This window comes from Myotis daubentonii, chromosome 2 (genome assembly GCF_963259705.1).
Source record: "Myotis daubentonii chromosome 2, mMyoDau2.1, whole genome shotgun sequence".
NCBI lineage: Eukaryota > Metazoa > Chordata > Mammalia > Chiroptera > Vespertilionidae > Myotis > Myotis daubentonii.
The window spans coordinates 179,539,752-179,553,610 of record NC_081841.1 but is presented as its reverse complement, the minus strand read 5'-3'; the positions used below and the strand labels follow the sequence as shown (position 1 = coordinate 179,553,610).

The 13,859-nt window shown below is 40.3% G+C and overlaps 1 protein-coding gene across 1 annotated transcript in view; it reads right to left on the bottom strand.

Annotated features, from left to right (window-relative positions):
• The window catches only part of HS6ST3 (heparan sulfate 6-O-sulfotransferase 3), a 703,200-nt gene that overhangs the window by 129,990 nt on the left and 559,351 nt on the right, over positions 1 to 13,859 (bottom strand). The window lies entirely within an intron of this gene.

Genomic DNA, 13,859 nt, shown 5'->3' with positions numbered 1-13,859 from the left:
ACTGTGTGGGGAGGGAGGGCTAGGATGGGGCACTACAGCCCTGCCTTGGGCACTTACACCCCAGCTTAGTCACCCACTCTTGTGTGACCTTAGATGAGTCACTGGACTTCTCTGCATCTCAGCTGCCTGGTGAAATGATGGGGGCTGAGACGCTTGGTCCCTCCTGCACCCTCTGCTCACTGAGGCTAGAGATGCTCTGTGTGTGTGTGTGTGTGTGTGTGTGTGTGTGTGTGTGTATGAGGGGGAGAGAGAGAGAGAGAGAGAGAGAGAGAGAGAGAGAGAGAGAGAGAGAGACAGCGTTACTCCCAATTATGCTGGCTTCTAAGCAGAGTGAGAAATACTGCACATGATCAACATGTTTTGTTCTGGAGATGGGACAAGCATAGGGGCAATCACCTTCTTGGAAAGTACAACCTAAGTTGGGAGGACAGAGGGGTGGGAGAGAACTCTCCCATGCCTGCGGCAGAGTGAAGGAGCCTCCAACCCCAAACTAACCTGAGCCCATCCCTTCTGGGGAAGAAGGGGTGCATGAACTCCCCCTACTCCACAGGCCCTCACTTCTCTCTGCTTTCAGCCCTCATAGGAGCCGTTCTGCATAAAGTACAAGTGAAAAGAAGGTAACACCTGAAGGTAACATCTGAAGGTAACATATTCCAGATTATTAGGTAATGGGGCTCAGTGGAGGGAGGCTGTGCCCCTGCTTCCCCTCAGTTGACACCCATCATCAGGAGGGAGCTTTGGGGAGACAGGGATACACAGAGGAGCAGGCCTCATTCCATCCCAAAATGGAAAGGATGAAATAGCTTTATTGGGGAGAAGGTAACCATCTTGCCCCCCTCTCCAATTCCTGCCACTTACATACTGTCTATGTCCTGAGGGGATCCGTGGGTCCAGCATCTTCTCAGGGGCCTCACACCTTCCAGTGGCAGATATAGAGGGGCCAGGGGCCGGGGATAGGACTGGGGCCTCCTTCCAGGCAGGCTATCCTGGCCTGGTTCTGGGGGTGGAGGCTGTGGTAGGGCAGCCTGGGCCATGTCAAGATGAGGTGGGTGCAGGGCACTCAGCAGGGCTGGCAGTGAGAACAGGGTCTGTCATCATTAAGATCTGGACTAAACTCATCCTGCCTCTATGCTACCAGCTGGAGGAAGCCACATAAACCACAAACAACAAAATTCATTAAAATAGAAAAACAAATTTTATTTACACATAAAAACACAGCATTCAGATGAATTCCTACAGCATAGCTTAGTACCACTAGGCAGAAGTTTAAAAGGGTTTGGTTGACAAAACTGGAGCTGGAGAGTCAATAGATCTATTAGACAAATGATATGAAGGAGTAAATCATGGTTTGACTATCTCATTCATTGTCTTAGTCAATTTTTAGGGATCAATTGTATTGCCAATCATCATGGCTCACTGGCTTTTGCTTCTTCATTTATTACCCATGCCCCTAAAAATACAGAGGGGTCTTAATCTTTGCCATTCCCCGCTCCCCGCCCCCGAACTTTTACTCCTCTAGTCCCAAAGCTACCAACCAGCATGACTGCCCTCTCCTGGGATAATATTTCGATCCATCCAGCCCATCGTGTGAACTGCCTCTTGGATTGACATGCAAACTACAAGATCATTTTAGAGATGGAAAGTGTTTCAAATTTTTCAGAGATTGGCTCATATGTGAGTTGGAAATATATAATCATTTCTGCCCTTCATTGCCTACAAATCTAAAATACCAAAGTGAGTTCAACTGTGAGCATGTTTAGAGACATTCTGCATATTGTAATCATTCTTCAAATTCACCCTGTCTAGATGTGTTACAAACATAAGTTGCCCAAATTCAAAGTAATTGACTTTCAGCCAACTGTGACCAAATCACAAAAAAAGAACACACCATGTGTTGCAGCGTGGAATCCCACCCTAAACCCAGAAGTTTCCACCCCAAGGAAACTTTTAATTGCCTGTTTTGAAACCACACACATATTCTACTGTGGATAGAGATAATATATTCACTGGAGGTGGAGGGTGTAAATTTGTCTCATGACACAGATTACTTTTTAACAGAATTATTTTGTCTATTTGTTATACCGAAAGTACTCACAAAATGAACATTTTACCATCATATTTGTAAAAAAAATAAATAAATGTTCTTCTGGCTGCTTCAGAATGTATTTGGTATTTGCTCAATGTTTCTTTGACGGGAAGGAAAAAAGGGGGAGCTTGGAGGGAAGGGAGCAGTAAGCATGCTTACATTAAATTGTGCTTTTATCTCTCGTAAATATTAAATACCCAAATCCAGACTTCACTATATCTGATTACCACATGCGTTGGACTCTGCAATGGGAAATGGCATAAAAAGTAACTATACACAATAGATGCCAAATAAAATGTATCTATAACATATGGCTGCGAATCCCATTTCTCAACACCAGTGTTATCCAGAGTTATCTTCTAAGCCTGTTTCCGCAATAAAAAAAAAATTAAGCTCCAGAGCTATAATTTTACATACGGACAACGATTAGAGAACTGGAACAAACATATGGCATTTTAACTTTTCTTGACTGTAAGCGTGCTTGCTTTATCAAGGAGCCTTTTCTGTTTTATTATTTAGTTGCACAGATCATGAGCTTCTTGATGGAAGGGGCTGTCTTGCGCATTCAGTGTCTTAGGAATGGAAGTTATTAGATGTACTAAATTAAAACAATAACAGCAGCAATAAAAAAATGACTATCAATCCTTCTCAGACGTGCCTAGCCAACACAAAATGGAACATTAAGCCTGAATAGGTTCAGTTGCCTTGCCTTTGATAGAAAACTACCATAACTCAAGACATTTTTAGATGGCTTTGGCCTCTACGCAGTATGGACTAAGCACCATTTCAGCACTATTTACACAGGTAATAAGCTGTAATTATTAAAGGAAAATATGTGCATTGCTGTGGGCTAAACCACAATCTTGAGTTTCACATCAATAAAAATGTTTTTTCACTTGTGACAGTTATTTTCCTGGCTTGAAAGATCATCATTTACTTGAATAATCTGGCAAAGAGGAAGTTTTTCAAGCTGTGTTTGTAAAGAAAATGAGACCCCAAATTGGAAGAGATGTTTATGGTAATGAGAAAGTGTGATGATGTGTTGTGTGTAACTGCAGGCAAACGCCTTCCTCCTGATATGAAAATGTAATGATGGGTTACTTTTCCAATGGGTAAGTAGTAACTTAGGTGAGTAAAGTTGTACACTCCAAAAATGAAATTATTTTCAGTTTTAAAATATAACCCTGATACTATATACCTGCAATTTTGTCTGCCACTGTCATTAACTCAGCATCTTAAATGAACAGCTCATTCTCTGAATTACTCTCTGGCCCTTACAATTTGGTCGGGAGTTAGACAACATGACACAGATGTGGGCTACGTTTCTCAGTTCCTTGGAAGATCTGGGAAATTATTCTGGGTCAATGAGGGAAAACAGAAATAAAATGCAGTACTTGTCATCTTTCCCAAGGTCTGTCTGAGTTCAAAAAATTATATTTTAGCCTTGACCAATTTGGCTCGGTGGATAGAGCATCAGCCTGTGGACTGAAGGGTCCCAGGTTCGATTCCGGTCAAGGGCATGTACCTTGGTTGCGGGCACATCCCCAGTAGGAGGTGTGCAGGAGGTAGCTGTTCGATGTTTCTCTCTCACTGATGTTTCTAACTCTCTATCCCTCTTCCTTCCTCTCTGTAAAAACTCAATAAAATATATATTAAAAAAATTATATTTTAATTATTTGAGATATAATTCTACTTATTTTCCATTTTAACCCCATCATGGAAGAGATACAGTGTTAGATGGGTGGACATAATTCCTACATAATTCTATTCTGTCTCACTCCCACAGAATGGAAGATCCCAACTGCATGATGCCTCAAATATTATTGACTAGGGGCCCAGTGCACGAATTCGTGCACCTTGAAAGGAACTGCGGGCCGCGAGGCTGCGTTAGGCACAGGGGCAGGTCTTGGCCCATCCTCTGTGCCCCTGCCTGGCCCCTCCCACTGAAGCCCCTGGTCCCCTATTTGCCAGCAGCCCCACTCCCACCGCCGCCACTCCCATGAGCTGATGGCGCAGGCCCCAATCACTCCCACTGGGGCCAGCACCATCAGTGGGTGCAAGTGGTGGCTGCTGCCCCGATTGCCCCTCAGGAGTAGGGGGAGGTAGAGAAGACCTCAGGGTGATCAGGGCTGGCAGCCGCCACTTGCACCTACTGATGGTACCGAGTGATTGGGACCAGCACTGGGCACTGGCAGTGGGTGCGAGTGGGGCCAACACCAGCAACAGGTGCAAGTGCCGGGTGAGATCGTGGTGTGCACGAGCAAAGAATTTTCAGTAACCACCAGAGGCTCGCCCTGATGACAGCGATCAGCTCCTCTCCTTGTTCTGGCACCCCTGCTCAACTGCTCCACCATACCACTGCAGCCAAGGCCCGCCATGTTCCGCACACACTCCCTAGTGGTCAGCGCATGTCAAAGTGACCGGTTGTATGGTTGTTCTGCTGTTTGGTTTATTTGCATATTAGCCTATTATTATATAGGAGGCTCGGCACATATTCCTATGCCAGATATTTAAGAATTAACCATCCTTTCACAATCAGTCATCCTATTTCTAACTTTTTTTAGCACAAAAAAGAACAAGAATGAGGTAATGAGAGAAATAAACTATCCACATATAAATCCTTTTGTCTTAAATAAAATAATCAATTTCTGGTCTACTTAGTGCCAAAATGATTGGTTTGACCTGCGTTATCACTTTCCATGGGCTTGTTTTAGAATCATGGCAGAGAGAATAATAGTTAAATGATACTTATCTATTAAAAATAGAAGACTGTCAGATGAAGAGAGCTAGCCCCTGCCAAATAGATCACTTCTGTGGGCTGTGTACCGAATACTCATTTGATGTATTGATCACATTTTTCACCCACATGTTTTTGCTGCAAGCAAAATAAGCAAATAAAAATAATGCTGTGCAAATATGTTTGTGTTGTGTGTTTACACTCACACATACACCCACAGCCACATATGTATTAAATGTACAGGGTGGGCAAAAGTAGATTTACAGTTGTTCACATAGAAAATAATATAATAATTAATAAATAATAATACAAGAATAAACTGTTTTGCATATTCACAACTGTAAACCTACTTCTGCCATAACCTGTATATTACACACACACACACACACACACACACACACGTGTACACACAGCATTTTTCTACTATGGCTGTCCTGGCAAGCAGCTCATAAGTACATCTAGTACCTCTTGCTTGGATGTGTCTTCTGCCAGCACCCAGCAGTCTGTCATACACTGCCATGGAGTGCAGTGTAATTAGCTGTACATTTCATGTCTTGGAGCTGTGCTAGCAAGTGGTAACAGGTTAAGGCTGTCAGTTCAGGTGTCAAGGGTATGAAAGGATGTTAAGTGCAGGGATGACAACACAATGGGAATACTTCAAATCCAGGAGTCATTCAAAGTTTTGTCTTCTATTAGCAACATGCTACCTTTGGGAGAAAACCCATTTCTAGCATCAACTGGCATAACCCTCACTGCTGTGTGCACACTGAGAACTTAGTTCGTAGGCTTGAGTTTTGGAGAAGCCTCTAAAATCAGCCACACAAGTCTCCTAGGCCTGATTCCACTTAAATCTCTGATTGCAGGTGAAGACTTCATTTCTAAAGCATTGGATGGTCTCTAATAGTAATGATTACATTTAATTCAGAGACTTAATACAGTTCAAAAATTAGACATTTCTATTGCCCCTCCACACAGTATTTCCAGATACGTAATATGTAATTTAAAACACACCACCTTTTGATGAGTCCATGTACAAATCAGTGAAAAGAAATATTAGGGGAAAATCAAAATACTAAAGAGATATGAGGAGAAAAGATAATTATTTTACCATGGTTCCTCAAAACTCTATGTAATAGAAACTACAGAACTTTTAACTCTAGGAAAAATAGTTTAGTTGTTGGAATAATTAATGTATGTGTGAAATCAGTGTTTAACCTATTACACCCAAACATACTTTCTCCAAAATTACAAATGCTTAATTATTTCTACATACATAAATATTAATGTGCTTATAGGAAATGGCTTAGCTCTCAATGCGACCTTTCAGATTTCTCAGTATACAAAGATCATTTCAATTAGAAAGGTATGCAGAGTAATGTGGCATAGAAATGCCTGCTTCTATTAAAAACAAACTCTAGCCTTCAAATCTATACACTCACATTTCAGTTGTTTTCAGATCCTCTGTGGTTAGTAATTCTTATATTGCAAAGTGTTTATAAACTGAAGATAAGGTAGTATTGGTGATTTATTATGCTAAATGGCTTAGGGATTGTTTAGGTTTTGCTATCATTATGAAGGTTTTCACCCCTACAAAAAAGTAAGGGTTTTACTTTTTTTGTTGTTTATTTTTTGGTTAATCTTCATCTGAGGATATCTTTCCATTGATTTTTAGACAGAGTGGGAGAGATGGGGAGAGAGAGAAACATTGATGTGTGAGAGACATATCGATTGGTTGCCTCCCATATGCACCCTGACCAGGGCTGGGGATCGAGACTGCAACAGAGGTACGTGCCCTTGACTGGAATTGACGCAGGGACTCTTCAGTATGTGGGCTGACACTCTATCCACTGAGCCAAACCAGATTCTTTCTTATGCCAGCATTAGTCCAGTACAACTACTAGAAGTTAAGCATATGATGTGAGAATATTTCCCTAGGACCAAAGATTGTTTCACAACAACACAATGACATAGACAAATAAACCAAAACCCATTAGTACGAATGGCTATCAGTCCTACTTCCACAATGCTTTGGTTAGCAGTTTCTTGGAAGAAATTGACAACAATAAGTGAATTATGAATGTATTAAACCTATGATGAAATAATTCCAGCTAGCATTCATGGTCTTACAATGTCTTAATGCACCTGCAATAGAAAAGAGACTGCTTTAACCCTGGCCGAGTGCTCAGTTGGTGAGGAAGTTGCAGGTTTGAATCCTGGTCAGGGCACATACCTACCAGGTTGCTGGTTTGATCCCAGGTCAGGGCATGTATGGGAGGTAACCAATTGATGATTTTCTTTCACATTGATGTCTCTCTCTCTGTTTCTCCTCTTCCCCCTTCTTCTCTCTCTAAAAATCAATAAAAACATATTTTTTTAAGTTTAAAAAAGAAAGACTGCTTTAGAGAGTTGTCTCCATCAGTAAAAATGCTGCCAAAGCATATTTAATTAAAACATCAAAATGTGGCAGAGAAACATAATTTGACAAATAAATGTGAATATCATGCATTGTCACTCAGCCTTTCTAATGAGATTAGAGTCTTTAATTGACATTTCCAACTGAGGCACAGATAAGACAGATTTAAGGGGAGCAGTTATATACAGCTGGACTCTAGCTGGATGAGCAAGTGTTTGACATTTAAATATCACAAACGATATATTATATGCTTCCCTCAGTAATGCACTGTCAATGTTAAAAAGGATAAGCAGGCACTTTAAATATACAAGGCACAGATAATAGCACAAGTGGTGCAAATAAACCTTATGACTGCACTGTTGCATCAAACAAATCTTCATGAAATCACTCCCATTCAATGCTTGCAGGGCCTTATATAAAAAAGAAAAAAGCCTCACATAGAATCCCTAAAGGTAATTTAACTTCTTTTTTATAAAAAGGAATCGGGGGGGGGGGGGTATAAAGTTGCTTCTGAAAGTGTGTCAAGGATTTTTTTAAAATAACGCTAATAAGGTGCTTTTCTGGAATTATTTTCATTTGGCACTAACAAAAGACATGGGGAAAATCCATTAACTAATGCAAGGTTGCATCATGATCAAGACAAAAGAAATAAACCTATCACTTATTTTAAAATATCAATACAAGAGCCTCTTTCATTATTGGACTTTAATGAGGTTTCCACCATGAATTCACCTAACGCACATCAGCCTAATGAACAAAATTTGCTATTATGAAGTCTCTTTTGTATCTGGTCTAAAATCCAGGCATTGTGGCTACAGGATCTATACACCATCCACTGCCTTCAGTTCTCTAAGAGTCACTGGTGGCCTCCAGAGTCAGGTCATTCTCCTCCATTTGCCCGGTTTACAGCTGGAGTTCCTCTGATAATACAGCAGGTACCAAAGAATCATTGTGTTCCTGGAAATCTTTAAACATAATTACACAGGAACAAAAGATAGAGGAACAACAGAGAAGAGGAATAAAGCACTCAGCTTCAGGAGGCAAAGTTTTACTGAGCATGGTGGATATAAAAAGAAAATAAATGGTATGAAGCTATATGCTTTAAAAAAGTTGAGAGGATTGGACAATTAGCTAAGTTGATAAGAAAAACAATAAATGATGAAATGGATAGTGTGGTGATTAGTAAGTACAGTTGAGATAAATCAAAATATGAATCTAAGCAACTCTATATTATTGTCAATTCTTCATGTAGCTCTTGAGTGGCCAATCTTGCATTTATTTAGTTTTAAGTGTTAGCCTGAAAGCTATAAAATGTGTTATGAATAGGAGTATTATCAAATATCATGGACCAAAGCCCTTAAAATATTTCTCTACATTAAAGAACTCAGTATAAACACTAAATAAATGTTTTGATCAAGTATATTCACTTAAATTTGAAATGAGATTTATGAGTCTAGTATGACTCAAGTTCTCAAGGAGCGAAAAGAGATGTAATCAAATATTTACAACACAGTGTCATAAGACATATAAGAGAATTGAGTGCAAAGTGATATGGGCACAGAGTTGCTAATAAGATCCTGAAAATAAATCTCTTTTAACAAGAAATATAGCACAGGGAATGAAAATGACATGTAACCTTTTCCTTCCCTTTAATTTTTCTTGAACTAAAGAGTGTGATATATATGTATACAATACATGCACACACACCTAAATTAAATTTAAAATGTTGAGAAGCACTCATGGCCATTGTAGAAAGAGCAGCCAATCACATTCTGCTTAGTGGAAAGGCTTTCAATTCAGCTAGATGCCACATCCAATGGCAAAAAGTAGGGAGACACAAAGTCAACCAAAATGTAATCAACAGAATTCTGACTCATTAACTTTCCCTTTTAATGGCATTTGCCTTGCATTTTGTTTCATCTTTATTGATGGAGAACATATATCCTATCAAGATACAAATCCAACCAACCTGCCTTCATACAGGAAAATGACTCTCAAAAGGCAACAATGTAGATGTTCTTATACTTTGCTCCACCTAATGTAATCTAAGACCCAATTCAGGTGGCAAGCAACTTTTTCTGTTGATCTGAAAATTTCTCCAACCACCTATAGAGATGACCTCAGAGACCAAATTTGTGCTCTACCTCAGAGATCTGCTACATGCATCATGATGTAGTATTTGAAAAAGTGTAAATATAAAGACAACTTTTCTCTACTGACAGTGATCTTGAACTTCCTCCTGTTTCTAGTTCACTTGGAGACATTTTCTAATCAAGAAAGCCTGCTGATTACCACACCCAACCCAAGACAAGTGTGCTGAAAGAACCAAGATAACTTTTTGAGGAACAAATCACAGCCATCTAAATTACTCCTCTGACAGAATAATGAATCTCACAGATGAAAGGAAGCAGAAGGTGTCATTTATCTTGACTTCACAAGACTAGTCACCTTTTCTTGGTCTTTTCTGAAGAACACAATCATACATAATTTAGGAAATTATGACTGAGACCTCTAAAACCTTGAGGTAGACACCCACAACCGGGGAGTGGGGACTTTAAAAACGATAGTTCTTTATGTCTCTAGGGCAGTGATGGTGAACCTATGACACGCGTGTCAGAGGTGACATGCGAACTCAGTTTTTTGGTTGATTTTTCTTTGTTAAATGGCATTTAAATATATAAAATAAATATAAAAAATATGCCTTTGTTTTACTATGGCTGCAAATATCAAAAAATTTCTATATGTGACACGGCACCAGAGTTAAGTTAGGGTTTTTCAAAATGCTGACACGCCGAGCTCAAAAGGTTCGCCATCACTGCTCTAGGGGGGTAGAATGGGAATCATAAAGCAATTTATCAGGGAAATTTATTGAGCCTTAGACTGCCTACAATTGATATGAAGAATTCATATTGTAAATAATTCAACTTCATTTAATTCAGTAAGTATAAATTTGCTTAATGGAACTGTAATGGAGCTGAATATTGCACTGGGTGCATCAGTTATGGTGTTTGTGCTGTGAGAGTTTTTTTCTGGTCAAGCAGCTCTGCCTCCATAGAGTCTGCTCTGGATTGCATTGTGTCCCCTCATCCAGGTTTATAATTTTAATTCCTACCCCCCTCCCCAGTAGCTTAGAGATAGAATCTTTAAAGAGGTAATTTAATTAAAATGAGGAGGGCTCTAATCCAGTATGACTGGTATCTTTCTAGAAAATTTGGATACAAACACATACACAGAGGGAAGATGATGTGAAGATGCAGGGAGAAAAATTCTCTTGAGAATGGGAGAGGAGACAAAAATCAAAGTGATATCACCCAATTTTTTGAAAACAGAGCTAAAATACAAGTCTGTAGTGTGTGGGAGGGACGAAAGGGGATGCAGCTAGGCCAAAAAGAAGTGAGCACTGCTGAGCCACAAAAAGGCTCAGAAATTGGAGGTGCCATGTGCTTCTAAGGCTCTTCTCCATCCCAAGGAAGGAATGTTTATTTCTGCTGAGACTAAATCAGATTATGTGAACTCAGTAACAATGAGTCTATTTGAGGGCCATGTAGGAGAGGCCTAACAGAGGCAGTAAGTGAAAGTCTGCTCTTCCCCACTCAACTCCCACAATGCGAGCAGCCTGGCTCACACACTCCAGGAGGAATTAAGAGGGTTCTTCTCTGAGAAAAAGAACCACCTGTATATATAGTAATAAATAAAAAAGAGAAATTGACACTGTAAGGTCACCCAGCAAAAAAAAAAAAATGCTGACCCATTAATGATCACCTTTTAAATTTTTATTGACTCACTATTAAGTATAAGAAAATATTTAAACATTTGAAAAATTCTTCCCACATAAAAGAGAGTGGTAAAAACAAACTGAATTTTCTTCTAAAAAAAAGCATTTTTAAAAAAAAGAAAGTTTTAAAACAACTAATTAAGAAATTCTCAGCGATGAGAAAACATTGTGGTCATGAAACAAGAATTGAATGCTATTGAAAGGAATAATACAATATTATATATTAAAATTTTCATATTAGAATTGTAAAATATTAATAGGAGGATTGGAAGATATCAGATCCATTGGAAAAAAATCTTCCAGGAACTGGAACAAAAAGTTTACAAAACAAAAAACACTAAAGAAAATATAACTAAACCAGAGGATTCACCTAGAAAACCCTAGGAAAGTCCACACTGACAAGTAGGAGTTCTTGAAGAAGATAGGAAGAATATCAAGAACAAGTGTTCAAAGAATAAATAGAAAATATCCCTGAAATAACATAATTTTCTAGATTAAAATGTCCACAGAGTGTCTACAAAGCAAAAGATGAACAAAACTAACACCAAAACATTAGAAATAAAATTATGTTGTTTAAGCCACTAGTCTGTGGTACTTGGTCATAATACACTTGAGAACTGCATTATGGTAATGGTCCTGTTGAGAACTTGGATCCAGGACATACTTGCAGTTAGGCCTAGATCCAGTTGAAGGAAAATGGCACTGTCAATTATCTTGGGAAGAGAACAAATCCTGACACAGGAAATTAGCAGCCCTTGAAATAATAAGGGAGAAGAGCCTTCCTTCTGATTTGAGTTCTAAAGGATTTTGGAGGGAGTAGATGATGGCATTGAAGCCTGGACTCTAAGCTCTGAAAACATTTGGAGCACTCCTAGTAATGGGTTGAGCTAGCTCACCTCAGCCCATGTGGAAGCAAGAAGGGAACTGACTCAGTAGAGATTATATTAAAACTGGCCTGGTGCATGAAATTCATGCACTGGGTGGGGGAGAGGGGTCCCTCAGCCCGGCCTGTGCCCTTTCACAGTCTGGGACCCCTCGGGGGATGTCTGCCTGCTGACTTAGGCCCAATTTCCCCTGGACCTACGCTGGCAGTCAGACATCCCTCTCCCAGTCCAGGACTCCTCGCTCCTTACCGCCCGCCTGCTCGCTGCTCCTTACCACTTGGCTTGCTGTTCCTTAGCGCTGCCGCGGAGGCTGGAGAGGCTCCCCCCACCACCACTGTGCTTGCCAGACGTGAGCCTGGCTTCGAGTGACGCTCCCCTGTGGGAGAGCACTGACCACCAGGGGGCAGCTCCTGAGCGTCTGCCCCCCTGGTGGTCAGTGTGCATCATAGCAACCAGTCATTCGGCCAGTCGTTCCACCGTGTGGTCAATTTGCATATTAGGGTTTTATTATATAGGATTAGATTGGGACAGAGAGGGGTGGTCCCTTTACTCATAGTTATAAGCTACTCCCTGTTGGTTCTTTCATTCTCCCTAAGTGTCCAGTAACTCAAGTTCACAGCCTATTCCTGTTGCACTGGAGCTCTGATCCCAGTTATAAGAAGGGCATGTTCAAGGAACAACCAGAGTTGACCTCCAAGGAGACAGAAAGCACTTACAAATCCTTGGCTGCACAAACACAATATTTTTCACTTCTGTTTCCTGATCATTATTTATTTGGCACAATGGGCCCCCTCTATGATCACCTGTTCTCTATTCCTCTTTATATTAAAGCCTCTGAAAGGAATGTCTATTCAATAGCTCTGCTTTTCATCGGCCATTGTCATTTGAATCTATTTAAATAGCCATTGTCCCTATTACACTACCAAAAATGACTGCCAAGGTCAACAAGGACCTCCTCTTACTCAACCTCTAAACAGTATTAAACACAGCTGGCCACTCAGATCTTCTTAAAGCATTCTCCTAGTTTTTTTATTTCATCTCCGGCCTTGCTTCGTTTGAGTTTTCTTTGCTGATTCATCCTCCAGTTTTCGGATCTCAAAATGCTAAAGTGTCTGAGGCTCAGTTCATTCTATATTGACTTCACTTTCTATATTTACTCCTTATCAGGGGTGGGGAACCTTTTATCTGCTGAGGGCATTTGAATATTTATAGCATCATTTGTGGGCCATACAAAATTATCAACTTAAAAATTAGCCTGCTATATTTGGTCAAATAATTAACTCACCACTAATGCCCTGGCAGGGCCAGACCAAATGATTTCGCAGGCCTTATATGGCCCATGGGCCAGGCGTTCCCCACCCCTGCCTTAGGTGACCTCATGTAATCCCATGGCTTTGAAATTGATCTATAAAGTGATGGGTCTCAAATTTAAATCTCTGGCCTCAATCTGCCTCTTCAACTCCACACCAGGGTATCCTATGCTACTTAAGCCTCCGTTTCCTGTTCCTCCTCCCAACCCCACTTCTCTCACATTTTCCCTTCCTCAAGGAACAGCGGCACAATTGGCTAAGGAAATCTAACTGCTATGATGACAGTACCCTACTACTTTCACCTTAAGACATAAAGTCTTAATTATGTTCCTCTCTTATCAGAGAACTTTTAATACTTTTAAATACTATCCCTTTCAGAGAAAAATAAGGATATACATATAAAAAATTTAAGTGCTGAAGAGAAGAAAAAAGGTTATCTATCCAAGCATAAGAAAGTTGAACAATTAAATCACGCATATACTCTGCTTACCAACTCTTCAGAAAGTGAATGAGAAGAAACAGGTTTAAAGCATTACTGGGGAGACGGATAGAGGCCTGAGGGAGGGCTTCTTCCATGAGAGTCCAGATGGATCCTGGCTAGAAATGGGCCACTGAGGGAGGTAGAGCCACATTGTCCCTCCAAGCATTTACAAG